We start from the raw sequence: 22,628 nt of genomic DNA on the forward strand, positions 1-22,628 counted from the left end.
CTACTACAAGAAATTCAAAAGGACATACTTAAGTGGAAAAACATACCTTGCTCATGGATAGGAAGACTTAACATAGTAAAAATGTCTATTCTACCAAAAGCCATCTATACATTTAACGCACTTCCGATCCAAATTCCAATGTCATATTTTAAGGGGATAGAGAAACAAATCACCAATTTCATATGGAAGGGAAAGAAGCCCCGGATAAGCAAAGCACTACTGAAAAAGAAGAAGAAAGTGGGAGGCCTCACCTTACCTGACTTCAGAACCTATTATACAGCCACAGTAGTCAAAACAGCCTGGTATTGGTACAACAACAGACACATAGACCAATGGAACAGAATTGAGAACCCAGACATAGATCCATCCACGTATGAGCAGCTGATATTTGACAAAGGACCAGTGTCAATTAACTGGGGAAAAGACAGCCTTTTTAACAAATGGTGCTGGCATAACTGGATATCCATTTGCAAAAAAATGAAACAGGACCCATACCTCACACCATGCACAAAAACTAACTCCAAGTGGATCAAAGACCTAAACATAAAGACTAAAACGATAAAGATCATGGAAGAAAAAATTGGGACAACCCTAGGAGCCCTAATACAAGGTATAAACAGAATACAAAACATTACCAAAAATGATGAAGAGAAACCCGATAACTGGGAGCTCCTAAAAATCAAACACCTATGCTCATCTAAAGACTTCACCAAAAGAGTAAAAAGACCACCTACAGATTGGGAAAGAATTTTCAGCTATGACATCTCCGACCAGCGCCTGATCTCTAAAATCTACATGATTCTGTCAAAACTCAATCACAAAAAGACAAACAACCCAATCAAGAAGTGGGCAAAGGATATGAACACACATTTCTCTAAAGAAGATATTCAGGCAGCCAACAGATACATGAGAAAATGCTCTCGATCATTAGCCATTAGAGAAATGCAAATTAAAACTACGATGAGATTCCATCTCACACCAGCAAGGCTGGCATTAATCCAAAAAACACAAAATAATAAATGTTGGAGAGGCTGCGGAGAGATTGGAACTCTCATACACTGCTGGTGGGAATGTAAAATGGTACAACCACTTTGGAAATCTATCTGGCGTTATCTTAAACAGTTAGAAATAGAACTACCATACAAGCCAGAAATCCCACTCCTAGGAATATACCCTAGAGATACAAGAGCCTTCATACAAACAGATATATGCACACCCATGTTTATTGCAGCTCTGTTTACAATAGCAAAAAGTTGGAAGCAACCAAGGTGTCCATCAACGGATGAATGGGTAAATAAATTGTGGTATATTCACACAATGGAATACTACGCATCGATAAAGAACAGTGACGAATCTCTGAAACATTTCATAACATGGAGGAACCTGGAAGGCATTATGCTGAGTGAAATTAGTCAGAGGCAAAAGGACAAATATTGTATAAGACCACTATTATAAGATCTTGAGAAATAGTAAACCTGAGAAGAACACATACTTTTGTGGTTACGAGAGGGGGAGGGAGGGAGGGTGGGAGAGGGTTTTTTTATTGATTAATCAGTAGATAAGAACTGCTTTAGGTGAAGGAAAAGACAACACTCAATACATGGAAGGTCAGCTCAATTGGACTGGACCAAAAGCAAAGAAGTTTCCGGGATAAAATGAATGCTTCAAAGGTCAGCGGAGCAAGTGCGGGGGTCTGGGGAGCATGGTTTGCGGGGACTTCTAAGTCAATTGGCAAAATAATTCTATTATGAAATCATTCTGCATCCCACTTTGAAATGTGGCGTCTGGGGTCTTAAATGCTAACAAGCAGCCATCTAAGATGCAGCAATTGGTCTCAACCCACCTGGAGCAAAGGAAAATGAAGAACACCAAGCCCACATGACAACTAAGAGCCCAAGAGACAGAAAGGGCCACATGAACCAGAGACCTACATCATCCTGAGACCAGAAGAACTAGTTGGTGCCCGGCCACAATTGATGACTGCCCTGACAGGGAGCTCAGCAGAGGACCCCTGAGGGAGCAGGACATCAGTGGGATGCAGACCCCAAATTCTCATAAAAAGACCAAACTTAATGGTCTGACTGAGACTGGAGGAATCCCGGCGGCCATGCTCCCCAGACCTTCAGTTGACACAGGACAGGAACCATCCCCGAAGACAACTCATCAGAAATGAAAGGGACTGGTCAGCGGGTGGGAGAGAGATGCTGATGAAGAGTGAGCTAATTATATCAGGTGGACACTTGAGATTGTGTTGGCAACTCTTGTCTGGAGGGGGGATGGGAGGATAGAGAGAGAGGGAAGCCGGCAAAATTGTCAAGAAAGGAGAGACTGAAAGGGCTGACTCAAGACGGGGAGAGTAAGTGGGAGTAGGGAGTGAGATGTATGTAAACTTATATGTGACAGACTGATTGGATTTGTAAACGTTCACTTGAAGCTTAATAAAAGTTATTATAAAAAAAAAAAAATGAACTACCATAAACAGTGCCACTTTACAATGGAGACTTTGTCTTCCACAGCAGTGCCCCCAAAGGGTGGTGGGTCTCTGGGGAAGAAGAAAGAAAGCATGGGGTCTGCAGAGGTGGAGGATGTGGTGATGGAGAGGCCTCCAGCGGTCCCTATGACCAAAGCTTTGGGGTCACAGGTGAGCATAAGGACCCTGAAAGCTCTACTAAATCTACTCTCTATTCTCAGAGGTCTCTATCCAAGAGGAAAATGCCCAGGAGTCAACAATACCCCAAGCAAAAAGCCCAAGTTCCAGGCCCAGGAAGATTCCAAAAACCATCAGAGAGCTCTTTTCCTTCATTTTCCACCAAGCAAACCTCTCACTCCTCCAGCTAGGGGGCTGCCCCAGGAAAGCGATGGGTCATGTGCGCATATTTCACCAAGGTGCACACAGTCAAGGGGGTGGCGGTCGCCTGGCAGACCAAAACCTCCTTTGCCCCGTGGGCAAGATGCCCCAGGTCTTTGAGGCCAAGCTCTCTGAGGAGAGCACGATCAGCTCTGCCCCTACACTGGCCAATACTCAGTCCCTGGTCAGTACCCTGGAGCCCTGGCAGGACGGGACCCAGACCTGTACTCCGGACACCACCGACCAAGGGGAGGAGCATGGGGAGAACCCCGCGCAACCACCCCGGAGTGGCTGGTGAACCGTGAGCACGGCTTCCGCTGCGTGGTCCGCTGCCCCGTGTTCGAGTCCCGGGAGGCCCTGGTTGCGCACGCGGCGCGTGGTGTGACTCAGGGCTTTAGCTACCGGGTCTTCTTTGAAGAGCTGCTGGAGAGGTGGCTGCCACGCTCAGTCCAGTGCAGGCGCCAACGCTGCCACCAGCTGGCCAGGCGTTACCTGATGGCCTACAAGAAGAGGGAGGTGAGGGAGAAGAGAGCAGTCTGCAGGCACCTGTAGGAGCAGCTGGAGAAGCAGAGAGAAGAACTGAAGAGGCTGAGGCACCAGCTGGACAGGCTGCAGAGGCAGGCCAGGCTGCAGAAGGCACAGCACCAAGGCCAGAGGGGGAAGCACCTAAAGACCTGCTAGTACCCTGGGACTAGGAGGAGCAGGGCCTTTGGGCTGGAAACGTGGGCCCTTCAGGAGAGACCTCCATTCAGGGTCGTTTAACCCAGCTTCCCTGGAAGATCCTAGCCTCCTTCCCGTGTGCCCACCAGCCTTCAACCCCAAGGGCACAAAGAGCTCCAGCCCTAAGCGGGATCTGGATGGAAGAAGCCCCAGATAGCTGAACACAGACACCAGGTCCCCTCAGAGGCTCCCCTGGCCCAGGAGAGGACAGGACAGGCCTCATCTTGATGGTGAGGTCTTGGGACCCTAAGGATGAGCACAGCGTAAGTAGGGAAAGGGGAATGGGATTTCAGTGGGACTTGGGAGGCTAAGGGGGACCCTGTTGAGGTGTGATGGTGAAGGGGGTATCACTGAGTTCTTTGGAGAAGGAATCAGAGAGATGGCAGGGTGTCAGGAAACCTGCCTGCAGGTGAGCAGTGGGCATAAAGCCCTAAACGAAGGACTCTGGGTCCCTTCCCAGCAGCATACAGGCAGAGAAAGAGGTAGGGCTTGGCAGAAGGAGAGGAGGGCCCAGTGAAGGAAAATGAATTCACCCCAGCCATGTCTTCTGGTCTCCTAGGGTGAATTTGGGGTTATGATTAGGATGCATTGTTGTTGCCTCATTAGGGGAATGTAACTGGGAGGTGGTGTAGAAAAATCCCCCTGGGTGTTAACCATTTCTGGATAAGAGTTGATCCAGCGCTTGCAGGGTATTTCTTGTAGAGTATGTCCTCGGGTAAGGGGCAGAGCTTTGGAACTTTTTCTTCTCCTTTAAATAAAGCTGTACATTCCGGTTCTTGACACGTCAATAAATCTTGTTAATTTTTTTTCCCCCCCTGTGGTCAAATCTTACCTGTCCCGAGGTCAAAGAACTGGAAGAAAAAGGCCATCTGAGATCAAAGAAGCAAAAGAGAGGAGAGGCTTCTGAACCTGGGGAGAACAGCGAGAACACAGGTGACCAGAGGTATGGATGGGAAGAGGCAAATTCAGGCCCAGACTCAACAGTGGACAAAAAAGACCAAGTCTCAGTCACAACATCAAATCCCAGGTGTGGGGAAACCCTGGACATGACAGGGATGTATCCATCTCTCTGGGCAATGAGACCGCAGAGGGCAGAGGAAAGGAGGGCAGGGTCTCTAGGATGGACACCTCCGTCCACAGTCTGTCCTGTGTGTATGCCTCAGAGTGACAGAGACAGCTCCTGTGAGGGAGAGGGTCACAGGCAGAGAAGAGCCAAGGTGTTCAGGCCAGGTAAATTCTGCAGTCTCCTAAGGATCCAAACCGAAAAATCAGAGATTCTCAGAGGTATCAGGGTGGGAGGAGTTGGCATTCCCAGGCTGGGGAGAGGCTGGCTGGGGAGGTGCTGCTTTCTGAAATCTTTTGATCAACGTCTTTCTTCTTAAAAGCTACCTTCCCAGTTGATGTCCTCTTTTATGCTCTAGGCTCAGACCTGAAAAGGGCCTCGAATGCACAAAGGCGGGTTATACAGTGGGTCAAGGCAGGGAGGAGGTGGTACCAGCACATCCAGGAAAGAGAATTTTCTGGAGCGCCATGAGTTACCTAGTGAATCGCACATGGTGTCCAGCCTTCTACATTTAGCTGTAGACATGTGCTTGCAAACGTGTTTGGGGGTTAATTCTACTGAGTTCCCAAAATTATTTTTGGTCATTTCCAGTTATAGAGACCAGAAGAGCTCACTGGTTCCAAGAACAAGAAGAAATGCACTGGATCTGATTATTACCGTCTGTGGTGTGCTCTCCTTCCAGTGATTAAAATCTTTTGTCTGTCATTATAGAAAATTTTCACCTATTTAAAATATCTAATGAAACACATTAAAATATACATGTATCTATGATGTTTATCAACTTCCAAAGTTCTGAAATTGTTTTTTATTACATTTTCAAGATTACAGATTTGTATGACAAAAAAGTTATGTCAGGGTCCCACCCTCATATGTAATTTGCTCCCACTCCCACAAGGTATCCAATGTTAATAGACACATGTGTGTCTTTCCCTACATTTCTCTGCAGGGAAACATATACACAGTTATAGGTACACAAGTACATCTGCTGGAGTGTTTGCTTTTATGGAGACTTCGTCTCACTCTACCCACATTGTTCTCGCCCCTTCTTTCACTTGACATTCTACCTTGATTCTCTGTAAGTCATTAGATATGGCACTAACACTATATTTTGGGGTCTTTAACTTACATGAATAATTTAAATAGATGGTATCAACTCAGTACACTTTATCTGGACTTATACATGTTGTTGTTAAAAGCTATCAAGTCAGTTCTGAGTCACAGTGACCCTAGGCACCACAGAACAAAACTCGGTCCAGTCATTGCAATCCTAATAATCGTTGCTATATTCGAGCACACTGTTGCAGCCACTGTATCAATCTCATTGAGGGTCTTCCTCTTTTTCCCTGGACCTCTGCTTTACTAAGCATGATGTCCTTTTCCAGGGACTGGTCCCTCTTGATAAGATGTCCAAAGCCATCCTTACTTCTAAGGAATATTCTGGCTTTCTCTGCTCAAGATAGATTTATTTGTCCACACATAACACTACTAATACAGAAGCATTATCATCCATGCTTTTTAAGTCCACTCTTCCTGCATGTTCTAATTCTCCTCCCCCTGTTCCTTCCCACAAGTGAATCCAAGGTAATTCAGGTTAACAATGTAGTAAGTAGTCTCTCCTATCCTTGCTTAAACAAGCACACACAGACATACATGTATCCTCATCTTCTCATTTATACACACACATAAACATCAACAGGTATTCAAGCATATTCAAACAATTGATATTGTTTAACCCAGATGTGCTCATTTTATATACACTTCTCTGCACCTTGATTGTTTCAGTAATACTTCCATAATACTTCATAGAGATTTCTCCCACTCAACTACTACAACTCTTTTTCATTCTAATGACTCCCTGTTTTATTGAGGATGTAGCTTTACCATAAGTTCTCTATCATTCCACCATCAATGGACAAAGTTTGGTCATATTAATAATAACTATCCTTTCTATACTATAGGATTTGTTTCTGTGGAATAGACTCCACAGAGTGAGATTTCCAATTCAAAGAATGTTAAAAGTACACAGCCATGGCCATGTCTTTCCCCTAGAGGCTGCCATAATGCACCTTTCCAGCCACGTCTCAGGGTATCCTTCTCTCCACAGCCCAGCCAGCCGTAGGTTGCGCTGATTTTCCAATTCTGCCAGTTTCACTGGCAGTTTGATATTTTCTTAACTTGGACTATGTTTACTGGGCATGTGGATTTGCTCTGAATGAACTGTTTGAATTCACTGCTCATTGTTCAAGTGCTTAACTTTTATCCTTCTGTGTAAAATGGAAATTGTTATTAAGCCTTGTCCTCTCCATTTCACATGATTTTCCAAATCTATCATTTGTGTATCACATTTTTGCAAGCTTTTTCCCCCAGAACAATCACTTGAGTCAGCACCATTTATTAAATAAATATAATTTTCTTGAAATGCTACCTTTGTAAGTTATTGTGACTTCTTAACAGATTTTCTGTTTCATTGGTCTACTTGTCACCTTCTATGCTATGTAATATCAATTTGTTCTGTTACCCGAAGAGATAGACACCTGTTACTATCCTGCTTTTTCATGTTTTACTTTGGTAAAACCGCCCTGGTTTTGCAGCGATTAAGTGCTCAACTGCTAATCCAAAGAAAGTTTGGCAGGTCGGACCCACCAGGTGGCTCCAAGGGAGAAAGACCTGGTGTTCTGCTCCCATAATGATTACGACCTAGAAAACCCTATGGGGCAGTCAGATGGGATGGCTTTGAGTCCAAAATCGCCTCCAAGTCTCGTAACAACAGGAATATTCCTTGTTATCTATTCTTTGTTATCTACTGTACTATTTGTAGAATATGATCACTGTATACAGTTCAAAACAACTATCTTAATATTCTGGCTAGAAATGCATTCCACTTATATATTAGTTTTAGGGACCTTCATTTAATTGACAAGACGTTCCATTTGAAAATATGGCATATTTTTGCATATATTCAGGTTTCATTTTATGTACTTTAATACATTGTCTTCCCTCATAGAGGTCCTTTGCTGCTCTGGTTAAAACAATGTTTTGCTAAATATTTTACAGTTTTGGACACAGTGTGGTACAGTCAAGTAGTAGGGGAAAGAGAACGGTCTGCCCTTCCCACCCTTGCCAATTTTAGACCCTTATTCTATACTGGAGAGAAACCATTGATTTTGATGCATTTGTCTTTTATGCAGGTATGTAATTATATCATCATTATTTTAAATATCTTTTAATACTTGTACTAGTTATTTAAATTTTCTAGTTCATTCCTTCACCTAAAAACTATGTTGAGTAATACCAAAATTTTTGTCTAGTTCCAAATTTATCAGAATGGGTTTAATATTTTTCCATTTATCTCACACCTGATAAGTTTGGGGATATTTTGTTATGCACCAATAGATAACTAATACTCTGAGCTACTGACCTTTATGGTAATCTACACACAACTTGTTTCTGACAGTTAAGTACTTCCACCTGGCCTCTGTTCAGCTGGGATACCATGATTTACATTGCTACTTGGCAGCCCAGCCTCCACTAAAACCTGAGCCTATAGAGAATTGTTCTTGTTAGCTGTCATCAAGTCATTTCTGACTCATGACCACCCCATGTGGGCATAGTAGAAGTGTTCAATAGGGTTTTCAAGGCTGTGATCCTTTAAAAGCAGATCGTCAGGACTGTCTTCTGAGGTGCTTTTGAGTAGGTTCAAACCACCAAACTTTCAGCTAGTATAGAACACTTAACTGTTTGCGGCGTCCAGGGACCCCCTGCAAAGGTACATATTGGTAAGCTCCATGTTGCTGGTGCTCCCCTCAGCTCTACATTCCTTATTCTTTTAATGAAATGGGTGTCCTTCAGGACCTCCAAGAAATGGTCTTATAGAAGACTAACTCAGACATGCCCACATATTGGAGGCTTTTATTCCCTCTTCCAACACCTGACACAGTAGGTCTGGTATTTCGATTTCATAGAATGTGGGCCGTTGCCTTTTCCAAACTTCCAAAAGCAATCCCACAGCATATTAAACCCATTTCCAGAACCCTTGCTATGGCAATAAATCCTTGTCAACAAACAAAGTCTACATAAGAATTACAGTGTTTCCTTGAATGGACAACATTTTACATGCCCCCATAAAGAAAATGCCTCAAGGGCAAAGTTTAAGAGTAAACCAAGGCATTTCCCATCACTCCTTACCTGAGAGGCTCTTTGTGAGGATTTCCTGACACACATGGCAAAGGACGTAGTAGACACTGCCTTCTTTTTTACCTCTTCCCTCCTAAACAAACAGAGACCTTTGCTAAGATGTCAGGTGTCAATTCCCAACTCCTCTTCTTATCCTGTATGTAAGTTCTGTAATGAGACGAGGACCCAGGCAGTATTTCCCATCTTTCAAAGTTTCGAGGTCCAGTGAAATCCTGTTACAAGTCACTAGATCAGCCCAGGAGCTGGAAGACTGAAATTCCTGGTCCTCTGACAAGTGGGAAGGGCAGGATGGGATTGGGCAGAGCCTCCTTGACCATCACTTGCCCCAAGAGGCTCTGGAGGCTGCTTCATGTTATAAGTCAAAGGCCCTTCCAGCCCAGTCGCATAAGAGCAGCGAAAGACTTTTTCCATTGAAATAAAAGATGGGCTCAGGAGCAGCAGATTTGAGGCCATTCAGCTTCGGTCAGCTTTGCAGCTTCAGGACATCCTGGCCGCTGGTCACCTTCACAGTTGGGCCTTTATACCTTTTCACCTCTCTCTCCCTCCCATTTTTCTCCCAGTACCATGGGCTGTGGCTTCTGCTAGTTTCAATGATTTCAGTGTTTCAGTAGCTCCTCGCCCCGCTCAGAGGAGGCAGCTTTGCAGGGTGTGAGGGACAAACCCATAGTGCTGCTTAGGTGTCCTTCAACAGAAACAGTCCTGAGGTGACAAGCTGTCCTGACTGATCCTGACACCAAGACAGAGAGAAACTCAGTGAAAGGGTCATTGGCTTCTGCAAGTGTCAGCACTCTCAGGGTCATGTCCTGGGGTCATGCCCAATTGCAGGAAAAATGAACTGGCTCTGAACCAGTACACAGGCCCCGGAAGCCTCAGGAGGATTCTGTCTTAGTCTAACCCAGCACTGGGGAAATCCTCATGGGGTGGGAGCAGTGATATTCCTGGGATCTTTATTCAAAAATCTCAGAGCAGTTGATACAGTCTTGGGAGGTGGGAAAAGAGAAAGCTTGGGACCACAGGGTGGCAAAAGAAGGAGCCTCTTATCACTCACTCTCTCTGGGGTCTTGTTCAGGTTTTTTTTTTTTAATGCAACTTGGGCTCCAGGCAGGCACTTATTGCTAAAGTTCTATTTCTCTGTTTTAATTTGTGATATCTAAGTCAAATCTGGAGTCTTGAGCTCATTTTGATAATTCGTCTTTAGTCTGTGCAGACAAGAGTCCGCTCACAGCCATAATGAGAGCAGAGGAAATAAATTCCCTAGCCTAGACCAGGGCTGGCTCTCTTGCTCCTCAAAATAAGAGTACCACACTTGGGGAGCTCTCCTAGGGCAGCACAGGCGGTGAGTCCAGTCTGGGGCCCTGGGAGGGGGACAGAGGTGGGTGCCAGGCAGTATGGCCTCTGTGGCTTCACCTTCTCCTCCGGGAAGTGCATCTCGAAGGCCTCCACATTCGGATCCTGACGCTAACCAGAAGTTCCCACCCTTCTGTGTCCACTGTCTGGACCCAAGTCCCCATATGCCTCCTCTGCCCTCCTATCCCATCATAAGCACTATGATAAGGCTTAGGTATATACCCTGGATCTCGCCCTCTATGGCCTTAGGCTTCCCCTAATTCTATTGGGACCTGCCAGCCTGCTGAGTCTGAGGTCCAGGTGGGGCTGGGTGGGCTGGGACTGTCACAAAAGGCTCCTGAAGCCAGCTCTTTCCTGCTCCCCGCCAGCTTGTGGTAGGGCTGCCCGGGACCTCGCGCCTCCCCCGGGTGCCCCTCTCTGAGCATCCCTGCTGCCCCCTCCCCTAGCTCTTGAGGCGCCTTCTCTTGATGCACAGGTGCAACTGGGCACCTCACCACACTGAACCCGAAGTCGGTTCTCAGCTAGATTATAGACCTGAACCTGAAATGCACAACCTTAAAACCACTAGAACCAATAACTTGTTGTCATCTAATCCATTCCAACTCATAGGGACCATAAAGGGCAGAGTAGAACTGCCCTGTAGGGTTTCCAAGGAGCGCCCGGTGGACTTGAACTGCCAACCTTTTAGTTAGCAGCTGTAGCTTTTAACCACTACTCCACCAGGTTTCTTAAAACTGCTAGATAGGTGTGAAATGAAAAAAGAAAAAAAAAGGAAAATAAAAAAAATTTAAGAAAAAGAACAATTACAGAATATATAAAAGAAAAAAATAACAAAACAAAAAAACAACTACAAAAAAATCACATAATATGAGACTGTAACCTCACATTATGGACTCAAGGAGGCTGGGTTGTATCTTTCTTTGCAAATAAGTCTTAGATAAGGGAATTGGTACCAGGAGTAGATACACACTCTCACTTCAGGAAAATGGAAAATCTGGGATTAATTGACCTGGATGAGGTGGAAAACAGTGATAACCACATAATATTTAAAGATGAAATCCTAACAGCCTAAAACATGCAGTGGAAATTTGTCTAAGTAAAGTAGCATCAGAAGAGGCCTTTAATCACTACACAAAATGGGTCAGTAGTTCGAGATCTCCCTACAAAGATGGAATCAACTCGATGGCCAACTGGTTTTGGGTTTGGTAGATCACTTTTAGGCAGGTTCCAGCAAACATGCAAAAAACAGATCATTTCAACCTTGTACACAGTCAATAAAGAAGAGAAAGCTATGAGATGCTCCCCAACTTGTTCCCTAAGGCTACTTTAATATTGATACCAAATTAGAAAAGGAAGGTATAAGAAGAGTTACAGGACAAGCACACTAAGCAACTGAGATGCAAAAACCTACATAAAATGCTGGCAAAGAAATCCAGCAAAGTATAAAGCACGTAATATGCGAGCATCAAGGGGGGTTATTGTCAGCATACAAGCTTGAGTGAACGTTAAAGATTTAATAATTTAATTCACCACATGTGTAGGTTAAGGAAGAAAAGACATAGGTTCACCTCAAGAGACGGTGAAAAGGCAGTGATAAAATCCAACCACACTGAGACATAAGAACTCTGAGCAAACATGGAACAGAAAAGGAGTTCCCGAATATGGAAAACTACAACTCGCATGATAATTCCTGGTGAAATGTGGGACATTCTCTTTAAAATTAATTAGAAATAAAATAAAGATGTTTTCTCTCATTATTTCTATTAAATATTTAACACGGGAGTACAAAAAGAAAAACATATAACTCTTATTATTCATAGATTACAGGAATGTCTCCACAGAAAAATTTAAGAACCATAGAAAATATTAGAATTAATATTAGTTAATCATAAATTTTTTTTTTTTTATAAATACAAAGTAAAAAATAAAGTGAATGTCTATGCAGCAGCATCAAGGCAACTCTGTCATAGCTCTCAGTGAAAGCAGAGGACACTGACAGGGAAACAGCAGGATTCAGGTGGGCTAGACCACGGAGGGGAGAGCACTATTTTACACTGGGCTGGATTTATAAGCACAGGTATGTGTGTTAGTTACCTAGTGCTGCTGTAAGAAAAAAAAAATGACAGTTGGGTGGCTTTAAAGAACAGAAATTCATTTTCTCACAGTTCAGGAGGCTACCTGCCTGAATTCAGGGCACGGCTCACGTCTACTTCAGCTTCTAAAAGCTTCCAGCCACCCTTTGTGTTCCTGGTCTTGTAGATGCATCTGCTCCGTTGTCTGTCTTCCTCTGCCACTGAGTGTGTCTGTGTCTATTCTGCTCTTTGTATAACTCAGAAGGGACTAGGTTTAGGACCCAACCTACACTGGTATGGCCTCGTCAATATAATTTTAAAATCCCTTATATCCAAATCAGGTCACATTTACTGGTACAGTGGTTAGGATTTCAACATACCTTTTGGGGTTACACAATTCAGTCCATAATAGTGCCCTCACCAGATACTCTGGACTGAGAATACTAGCATGAGCAGTTGAGAATGGTTCTATTTTTTTTTCTGCATTAGTTGTTTGTAACTTGTCTCAATGGTCACTCATATGAACTTTGGAGCAACTTATTATGAAGACCCTGACCAACCTTTTGTACCCATGTCCATTGTGTGGAAAAACACACAGACTCCCATCACTGAAGCCTTGGGAAATCCATTGATAAGTGTGGGGAATGGAGTTGGGACCAGAATTGTTTCGTGGCCTTGATAACATGGCATAGCTGTTAGATACCCACATGGAGATGTCAGGTAATAATACTAACAGCTAACACTTACTGAGTACATGCACTGGTGCCAGGATTCTTGTAAGGGCTTCTCCTTTCCTAAGATATTTGTTCTGCTTGATAGCCCTGTGAGGAATGTACCATTATAATGCACATTTTATACATGAAGAGGCCGATACAGAGATTTAAGCTGATATTTGAGTATAAGTCTGGACCCAAGAGGAGTTGAAATGGCTGGAGGTGTGAATCTCACATCCTCAGCTACAGACCGATGGCTGTGGACTCACTGAGGCATCTCAGAGAGAGGGTGTCAACACAGAGAGAGGACTAAACACCGAGCGCTAGGGCACCCTGACGCCTACAAGCTGGCCAGGTGAACCACAGCCAATAAAGCTCTCTGAAGGTCAGTGTGGTTCCTGGAAGGTGGTCTGTCCTTTCTCTAGGCCGAATTTCCCACTGCCTCTCCCACCTGCACTGGCTTGTCCCCTTCCTAATGGCAGGGACAGTGTGTAACTTTCACCACTGCCCAAGATCCCAAGGTTACAATAACATTGGTATGGAAAGCAGAATGATGGAGTCAGGAAGCCTGGTGGTCACATGCAACCAGTTGGAAACGGAAAAGAGGAAATAAAGACGGGGAGAAGACCGTGAGCCAGAGGAGTGGGAGAAATGAATATTTCCTGAGTGCTAAGTAAGGCTGGGCGACTGCTAGTGGCATGTAGTTCCTCACTTAAACTTCAGAGGGACACAATGGGTGGAATAGACATTGCTATCCACTTTCATCATGCAAACGTTTTATTATCTTTGATTTTAACAGTAACTTCTTATAAAAACAAATGAGAAAATAGAAAAGAGTATAATAAAAGAATAAAAAAAGAAAACATCTCATCAATTCAGTACTATCATTTTGCCTCAGCAGCTACACATTTTTGTTGTTGATGTAAATATAACACACAACCTTTGCCAAGTGAACGAGTTATAAAGGTGTACACACTATTGACAGGAATTACATTAATAGGCTGTGCAACCCTACCCTTAATCAGTGTGATTTTTCCATAATTGTAAACAGAAACTCAGTTTCCATATGCAATAAAAAAAAATATGCAATAACACCCCTTTATTCCCTCCCTCCTGTCCCTGGGAACCCCTATAAACTTTCGTCTCTATACATTTGCCTGTTTTTGTAAAAGGCATGCTTTTTAATTTGAAAGTTCATGACAAGCTACAAGGGAGAATTCATGTGGAAGCAGAAGTTATTTGCAATACATACATCCTACTACAAACTTGGTTCTAAAATATGCAAAGGATGATTCATAAAGAAAAAAAACAATTCAATAGACAAGTAAATACTTGAGTGCTCTCTAAAAGATTTCTGTATGGCCAACATACATATGGAAAGGGACTACATCAGTTATCAGAGGAATTCTAATAAAAGCTCACAATGTGATCCTAACCCTGCACACCAGAATGGCTAAAATAAAAAAAAAAAAAATGGAAATACCAACTATTTGGTAGAACACGGAGCAACTGGAATTCTAATCTACTGCTAGTGAAAGTGCAATTTGGTACAACCACTTTAAAAATGCTTTGGCCATATCTACTACAGCTGTGAACATCCATATATTCTATGACCCAGCAATTCTACTTCTAGATACATACCCAATAGAAATGGGTACATATGTTCACCAGAACACATAAGTCTAACCATCTGCTAAGGAATGAACACCCTCCTTCTGAATGCCTAACTTTTGTTTTTAATTGTTCTTTAGATGAAGGTTTACAGAGCAAAGTAGCTTCTCCTTAAACAGTTAGGACATATATTGTTTTATGACATTGGTTACCAACTCTAAGACATGTCAACACTCTCTCTTCTTGACCTTGGGTCCCCTATTACCAGCTTTCCTGTCCTCTCCTGCCTTCTAGTCCTTGTTCCTGGGCTGGTATGCCCCTGGAGTCTCATTTTGTTTTATGGGCCTGTCTAATCTTTGGTTAAGGGTGAACCTCAGGAGTGACTTCTTTATTGAGCTAAAAGGATGTCTGGGGGTCATATTCTCAGGGTTTCTCCAGTCTCTGTCAACCTAGAATTCTGGGTTTTTTTTTTTTTTTAATTAGGATTTTCTTCTATATTTTTCTCCAGTCCTGTCCTGAATGTCTCACTTAAAAAGCACTATTCTCGTCTGTTCTAAGGTGATGGCCATATATAATGATAAACTTATAAAGAAAAGTCTAGAGCTTTCTGTGAAATGCAGCAGCAAATCTCTGGAGGCTCATGTTCTTATAGCTTCTGCTCCCTCTGGAGCTACTGCTTCTGTCTGTCCTTCTGCTGGGCTGCACCACATGGAACCAGTTATAAAATTCAACCTCATCTTATAAATTCACAGGAGTCCTACTCACACAAAATTTTTATTGGCTATGAGAACAGGTGTGTAGAGGAGGTATAGAAGGGATTTCTATTGCAGCAAAGCAAAACCTTAATATGAAATGGCTGGGAATGGCGGGCCTCCTTCTGTAAAAATGCTTTTCTACATGGAATATGGGAAAATGCAGTTAAGATATGGCTTATGCAAAAAGGCAAAAAGGAGTGCTTGCAGCAATTTGGTAATCATTTAGATCACCTGTAAAAATATTTTCATCCTTTTTCTCATAGCTTACAGGAAATGAAATTCCAAAAGGATCGCATATTTAAAAGTAAAATACGTCACCATACAAATTTCAGAAGAAACTATGAGAGATTTTGTTTTGCTTTTTGTTGGTAAAAAACAAAGATTATCTAAAAATCCCAAAGCTGTGAAGGCTAAAACTGGTAAGATACAGATATAGATGTTTGGCATATGAAAAACTATATGAAGAAAGCAAAAATACAGGCAAAAATCTGAAGAAAAATTCGTAGGCTAAGGATTTGAATAGACATTTCTCCAAAGAAGATATAGAAATGGTCAATAATCACATGATAAGAAGCTCAACCTCATTAGTCATTAGGGAAATGCGAATCAAAACCAAAACGCACTATTATTTCAAAACCACTGAGATGGCTCAAATCAACAGGATGGACAACACAAGTGGTGAGGATGTGGAGAAACTGGAACCCTCATACATTGCTGGTGGACATGTAACATGATCCAATCGCTTTGGAAAACAGTTAGGTGCTTGCTCAGAAAGTTAAACATAGAGTTAGCATGAAACATAGCATTCCACTCCTAGGTATGCATCCAGGACAACTGAAGCACGTTCACATTATAACTTACAAAAGAATTTTCATAGCAGAATTATTTATAAATAGCCAAAATGTGGAGAGAATCCAAAAGTCATGAATTGATAAACTGTGATATACTCGTAAAATGGAATATTACTCAGCCATTAAAAGGCATCAGGTACTAATACATGGCACTATATGGACAAACCTTGAGAACGTTATGCTAAGTGAAAGAAGCCAAACAGAAATGACCGCATGGTGCATGATTCCATTTACATGAAATACCCAGAACAGACAAACCAACACAGACAGAAAGTAGATTAGCAGTTGCTATGTCTTGGAGGAAAGGAGTAATGAGATGACTACTAATATGTAGGGCGTTTATTTACAGGGTACTGAAAATATCCTGAAGCTAGACAGTGGTGATTGTTGCACAACTCTGTCCATATACTAGCAACCACACAATTGTGCACATTATAAAAGGCAATGTTATGGCTGGTGAATTATATCTCAATAGAAATATTTGTGATTCCCGAAAGACTAACATTTCAATGAAATATATACAATCCATAAATCAGAAGGCGAAAACAACCCATTTTACCATATCTCTCTCCAGGCAAAGTGAAGGGGGTACATTCTATTAATACATCTTATTTTTTTATCTCTTCATGAACAAGTTCTGTTCTCATTATACATAACTAGTCTCCATTTCTAATTATACATAACCAGTCTCCATTTCCTTATGCCTGTTTTCACTATTGTAACTACATAAACAGAGCACTTCCATGGCTTTTATAAAAACCCACCCACTCATTCAATCAGACATATCATATTTGGAAGCTTCTTAGGTGCCAGGAACTAGGATACTCTGACCAACACAGCAGACAAGGTCCTGCCTGCATGGGCCTTCTATTTTTGTGGAGCACTCAGATGATAAACCAGCCAAACAGTATGTAATGTTACCTAACATCAGGAGGGAGACGTATAATTTTGGAGGTGTCCCAAGCTGTGTCTCTCTCATGAAGAGTTCCCTCTTGCCTCTGAACCCAGTGGAAAGTAAACACTTTGAAGGAACTGTGAGGTCAGTAAGTGTGAAAAAGACATTTCATTTCAGTTTCATTTTGTTGGTTTTACCTGCTACGCTGTCGACATTTTTTTAAACACTATCCTGCACCTGACATCAACCAACCCCCCAAAAAACAAAAACAAAACCCGATGCCATGCAGTCGATTCCGACTCACAGCGACCCTGTAGGACACAGTAGGGTCTCCAAGGAGTTCCTCGTCTTAGGACACAAATAATTCCTGCTTATGAGAATCTGAAAGTTGTTCACTGTGGATGTGTGAGGGACTCAGTAACACTTGCAGAGATTCCATGTGGGTGTGGTGCTCAAGTGTGAGAATCGGGGGGAATGGACCCCATGGCACTTTGCATCCTTCTGGAGATTATGACACAACAAACATTCCCTCCTCATCGTCCTGCATCTTGTAAGAGAACAGAGGGAATTGTTAGGCAGAACCATTTGAAAATGCATGGCAAGAAATTTTATTGAAACATTAAATTCAAAATAAAATCTTCCTATGTTTTTCAACCTTCCCTACCTCATTTCAAGAGGTAACTGGACTCACAGAGTTAAAGCCCTGAAACTTCGAGATTCTGAAGAGTCTGTTGGAAGAGTCTCAGCTCATTGCAGTAATCACACCGAGTGAACTGGAAACCAAGGGAAGAGTGGGAGTCAGACAGCAGAGACCTACACATTGGGAAGGGGTGAGGCCTGCTTCTTGATAATGCCCTGGGCTAGGTGGCAGCACCTCAAAGGGTAATGCAGGCACACAAGTAGACAAACCACGTTATGGTGTTCCCAGCCCTGCCAAGGTTCTCATGCTCCATCTGAGAATGGAAGCAGCAGAGACAATGCTTCTAGAGAGATCACCCACATAGGCTGAGGCGATGGGTGTGTTAAAGATCTTCAAACCTTGGTCTTTCTTTAGACCCCGGGGTACCTAGAAAATAAACCAACACCAAATATACCCCTGCAAAGAAGTAAGGTTAAAATTTTACCCCAATTTTGTAAGCCGAGAGCTCTGAGTTGGAATTCAGTTTATTTAAAGAAATATCAAGTTTTCTTGTACACATGAATTTGTGCTGATTCACTTACAATTCGTATTATTCATTCATCCACGAAGTCAGCAAACATTTACACTATAACAGCTACATGTGAGACCCTAAGGCAGTTGCTCTTGATGATGAAATGACTCAGAGAATTTCCCTCAATGCCTGGTGAGAGAAACAGCCAAGTTAACAGTTATATCAGTCATGTATTGCTGTGTAACAAATGACCCCAAATTGTCGTGTCTTAAAAGAGCAACAATTTACCAGCTCACAATTTTTCAAGTTGTCAGTTTGGAGCTCTTCTGATCTGGGCCAGCCTCAGTGGCTCACAACACGGCTTCCTCATGTGTCTACAATTTGCTTCCAGGTAGCTGGGAGCCAGTTCATAACATCAAGTCAGTGAAACCGCTAGATCCTCCCTCCATTGGTCTTCCATCATCTAGCAGGCTGGCCTGAGGATGTTCCCATGAGTTCTCAGGGTTTAAGAGCAACAAAAGGGAAGTCTCAATGTAAAGTCTTTCAACTCTCTCATTTTATCAGGTTTTCTACCATCCCAATGTCCAAAACAATAATGTCAGCCCCAACTAAGGGATGGAGAAAGACTCCTACTGCTAATGAAAGGCTCTCCAGAGTCTCATAGAAGGCATGGGCACAGACAGCAGATAAATGTGTAGACATTTCTTACATCAACCACAAAAAGTAAATGCAATTGTGTTTTATGCTGTGGTAAAGGGTTTTGCAGGTACAATGGAGTAGGGAGCAAGAAGTGAACAAATCTACCAGGAGGATATTTAGGGACGTGATGTCTGAACCAAGTTGAGAATATGATTGGATAGTTAAGGGGTGACAAAAGGCCCGGGTCCAGGAAGCCCCATGTCTTCTCCAGAGAGAAGTCTGAGGAGACAGGCTGAAGCCACTGAGGCATTTGGTACATTTGTGACCAGATGCAGATCATCTTTTGTTCTACTGTTTTCCAACCACTCATCCCTATTTATAGTTTGGAGTCATACAAGAGTAGACCCTAGCATTTCCCTGTTGAAAATTTATTTTCCTCTGAGAAGTCATCACCACCCCAATGTTCTTAATTGCTTCCTCAAATGCTGTCTCCATTTACCAGCTCCTTTTCTAAATGGGCTCCAGAGTGAAAGCAGAGCCTGGAAGATGCACAGGTCATGGACTTTCCCCAAGTCAACTCCTAAACTTCCCATTCTGGCTGACCACAAATTCCTGAGTCTTAGCATTTTATGGTGAGCTCATAAGCCCAATCTGTTCCAGTGGGGTCAGTTCTCTTAACCACCATGCTTCACCAGAGAGTAGGCCATCAGATGGGATGGGAGAGAAAATCTAGTCACGGGGAAGAGCCTGTGTGAAGCCTCAGAGGCTAAGGAGACCTGAGAGGTGTTCAGAGTGGACGTTGTATGACCAGGGCTGGAGAGACACGATTCCAAGAGAGTCAAATGAGAAGTTTTGGAGAAATCAACTCCTGGTCACACTGTAACGATTCCATGTACTCTCTCTCTCCCCACCAAGGGATAGTAACGACATGGAGTGCAGAGAAAAGTTGCAATTCCTTTTTTATATCCAAGCCCCCTTTTCCCAGTCTGGGACTGGCAGTATTCAGGCTCCTACTTGAACTGTTTCATATTTTTCTTTTTCCTGTGTTTCTATTCAAAGTGGGACCATGGAACTGAGCAATGTCAGGAATGATGTCACACAGGGTTATGGAAGCCATGCCGTTCATGCTGATCTCACCTACTCTTTTGGAGAGGGTGTCGATCTGAGATCCTGTGGGAGAGCACCTGGAACTACTCTATCACAGAAATTCTGGACTAAACCGGGGTCCCCAAGTCACCAAACGGTCATGCATCATGAAGAACTGGGAAAAGGGATAAAGATCCTTCAGAACATCATTATGATTGGACATCTTCACCCAGAGAGGATGAAACACTGATACAGAAGGAAGAGGCCTTTCTCTAAGACTCTAGATAAGGGTGAGAGGAAAAATTGTCCCAGATTGATGTGTGTTACGGAACAAAGGGTCTGGTTTCCACCAGAAAAGACAGCCATGATAGGACAAGATGAAGGAATTGGGAATGGATAAGGTCATAAGGAGGAGCGTCCTGAGAAAGCATTTCCTGTCATTTGGTGGACAATTAACCAAATTCTTATATCAACAAGAAATGTAGGAAAAAGTGAGGGATCAAGCTACAGAGTTCATTGGGAGTTTGAGAGCTTTCCAGAACAGATTCAGACGAGGCACTCTGCTGTTTAAGATCTGTACCTGGTGGAAAGGAAGGAAGCCAGTGGACAACTAGGGCAGAGAGTAGAGGATGGGGCAAAGGGTGGTTAGAGAGAAGCGTACTTATTATATTTTCTAATGACATGATATTAATGTACTATGTGAAGAATTAAGAAAATATCTCAGGAGGTTCTGGCAGTGAGAAGTTGAAGGAGCCCAGAGCCCACATCATTGAGGGCAGAAGATGGCTTGCAGACTCCTCCCCTAGATCCAGCAACTCCCCTTCTCCTCCTATGTCTTCTCCCCACATCTCCCGAAGGGCCTAAGAAACCCTTACAGCAAAGAGAGCTGTAGGATAGAATTTTTTTACATTCCTACTTTTCTTAACCTGAATTTTGTCTAGGATCTTTAATTTGCCACTCCTTTCAGGGCAGTTTTGTTGCCCTCTCCACTACCATTATTTTTGCTGCCCCCCACCACTACTCCAGTGCTGCCCTCCACTGGCCCTATTTCCTTTTGCTTCCTAGGTTTCTAACTGGCCTCTAAAACCCTCTTGAGAGATCCTCTGCTACAACTTCTGTCACGGAGTTTGCACTCCACTCCCAAGCTGCTTCCATCTCTTTCTTCCTTAACTCGCCAATCCTACCTTCATACTCAGAAAAATACAGACCCTTATGTTGACATATACAACCCACCCACACACACAGTTGATGTGGTTGTGTCTTGGCTACTGAGATTTGTACCATCGGACTCTCAAATATGGACATCTCTTTCGGCCTCACACTGAAAGAGTATTTCTCATAATGACATGGTGAGAGCTTTCTGTTCAGGGAAAGGCAATTTTAAAGGAGAAGCTTTAAATTATACATATACAAATTTTGCTCTAAGTATAATTTTTTGAATAACAGGTCTTCCTTTAATGGCCACATAAACCAGGGACTCCATCAGCCTGAAACCAGAAGAACTAGGTGGTGTGCAGCTACAGTCAATAACTGCTCTGACAGAGGATACTTGCAAGTTATAAAAATGATGGTACCCTCAAATACAGCCCTTATACTGAAAGAAAAGACCAATATGAATGTCAGAGATACTCTGAAACTTGCTCTTGAACGTAAAGTAGCTAAAGGAAATGAAAGAAAAGATGAAGTAGAAGAGCTGAAGAGAAGATTTCAAAGGGCGGCTCGAGAAGACAAAGTATGATAATGACATGTGCAAAGACTTGGCGTTAGAAAAACAAAAGGGAAGAACATGCTTGGCATCTCTCAAGCTAAAGGAACTGAAGAAAAAATCCAAGCCTCGACATGCAATAGTGAAGGATTGTACGGGCAAAATATTGAACAACACAGGAAGCATCAAAATAAGATGGAAAGAATACACAGGGTCACTGCACAGACACACACACACACAAAAGCATGGGTCGATGTTCAACCATTTCAGGAGGTAGCATGTCATCAAGAACTGATGGTATTGAAGGAAGAAGTCCAAGCTTCACTGAAGGCATTGGCAAAAAACAAGACTCCAAGAACTGACAGGTACCAATTGAGATGTTGCAACAAACAGATGCAGCACTGGAGGTGCTCAATCGTCTATGCCGAATAATTTAGCCATCCGATTGGAAGAGATCCATGTTTGGGCACATTCCAAAGAAAGTGATTCAACAAAATTCAGAAACTATCAAACAATATCATTAATATCAAAACCCAGTACAATTTTGCTGAAGATCATTAAAAAGAAGTTGCAACAGGAATTCAAGTCAGATTCAGAAGAGGATATGGAATGAGGAATATCATTACTGATGTCTGATGGATCTGGGCTGAAAGCAGAGAATACCAGAATACCAGAAAGATGTTTCCATGCGTTTTATTGACTATGAAATGGCATTAAACTGTGTGAATCATAACAAATTATGGGTAACACTTCAAAGAACGGAAATTCCAGAACACTTAAGTTTGCTCATTTGAAACCTGTACATAGACCACGAGGCAGTTCTTCAGAGAGAACAAGGGGTACTATGTGGTTTAAAATCAGGAATAGTTTGTGTCACGGTTCTATCCTTTCATCACATTTATTCAATCTGTATGCTGAGCAAATAATCCAAAAAGCTGCACTCTATGAAAAAGAACGTGGCATTAGGTTTAGAGGAAG

The 22,628-nt window shown here is 42.8% G+C and overlaps 1 long non-coding RNA gene across 1 annotated transcript in view; it reads right to left on the reverse strand.

The window, feature by feature from the left end:
• Window positions 1-7,553: 7,553 nt before the first annotated feature.
• LOC135229546 (uncharacterized) overlaps window positions 7,554-22,628 on the reverse strand; it is a 71,924-nt gene continuing 56,849 nt past the window's right edge. Inside the window, exon 3 of the long non-coding RNA XR_010320233.1 lies at window positions 7,554-8,898. This is a non-coding gene — a long non-coding RNA (uncharacterized LOC135229546). The remainder of the gene's footprint in view (window positions 8,899-22,628) is intronic.

Source organism: Loxodonta africana, unplaced genomic scaffold (genome assembly GCF_030014295.1).
Source record: "Loxodonta africana isolate mLoxAfr1 unplaced genomic scaffold, mLoxAfr1.hap2 scaffold_366, whole genome shotgun sequence".
Taxonomy (NCBI): Eukaryota; Metazoa; Chordata; class Mammalia; order Proboscidea; family Elephantidae; genus Loxodonta; species Loxodonta africana.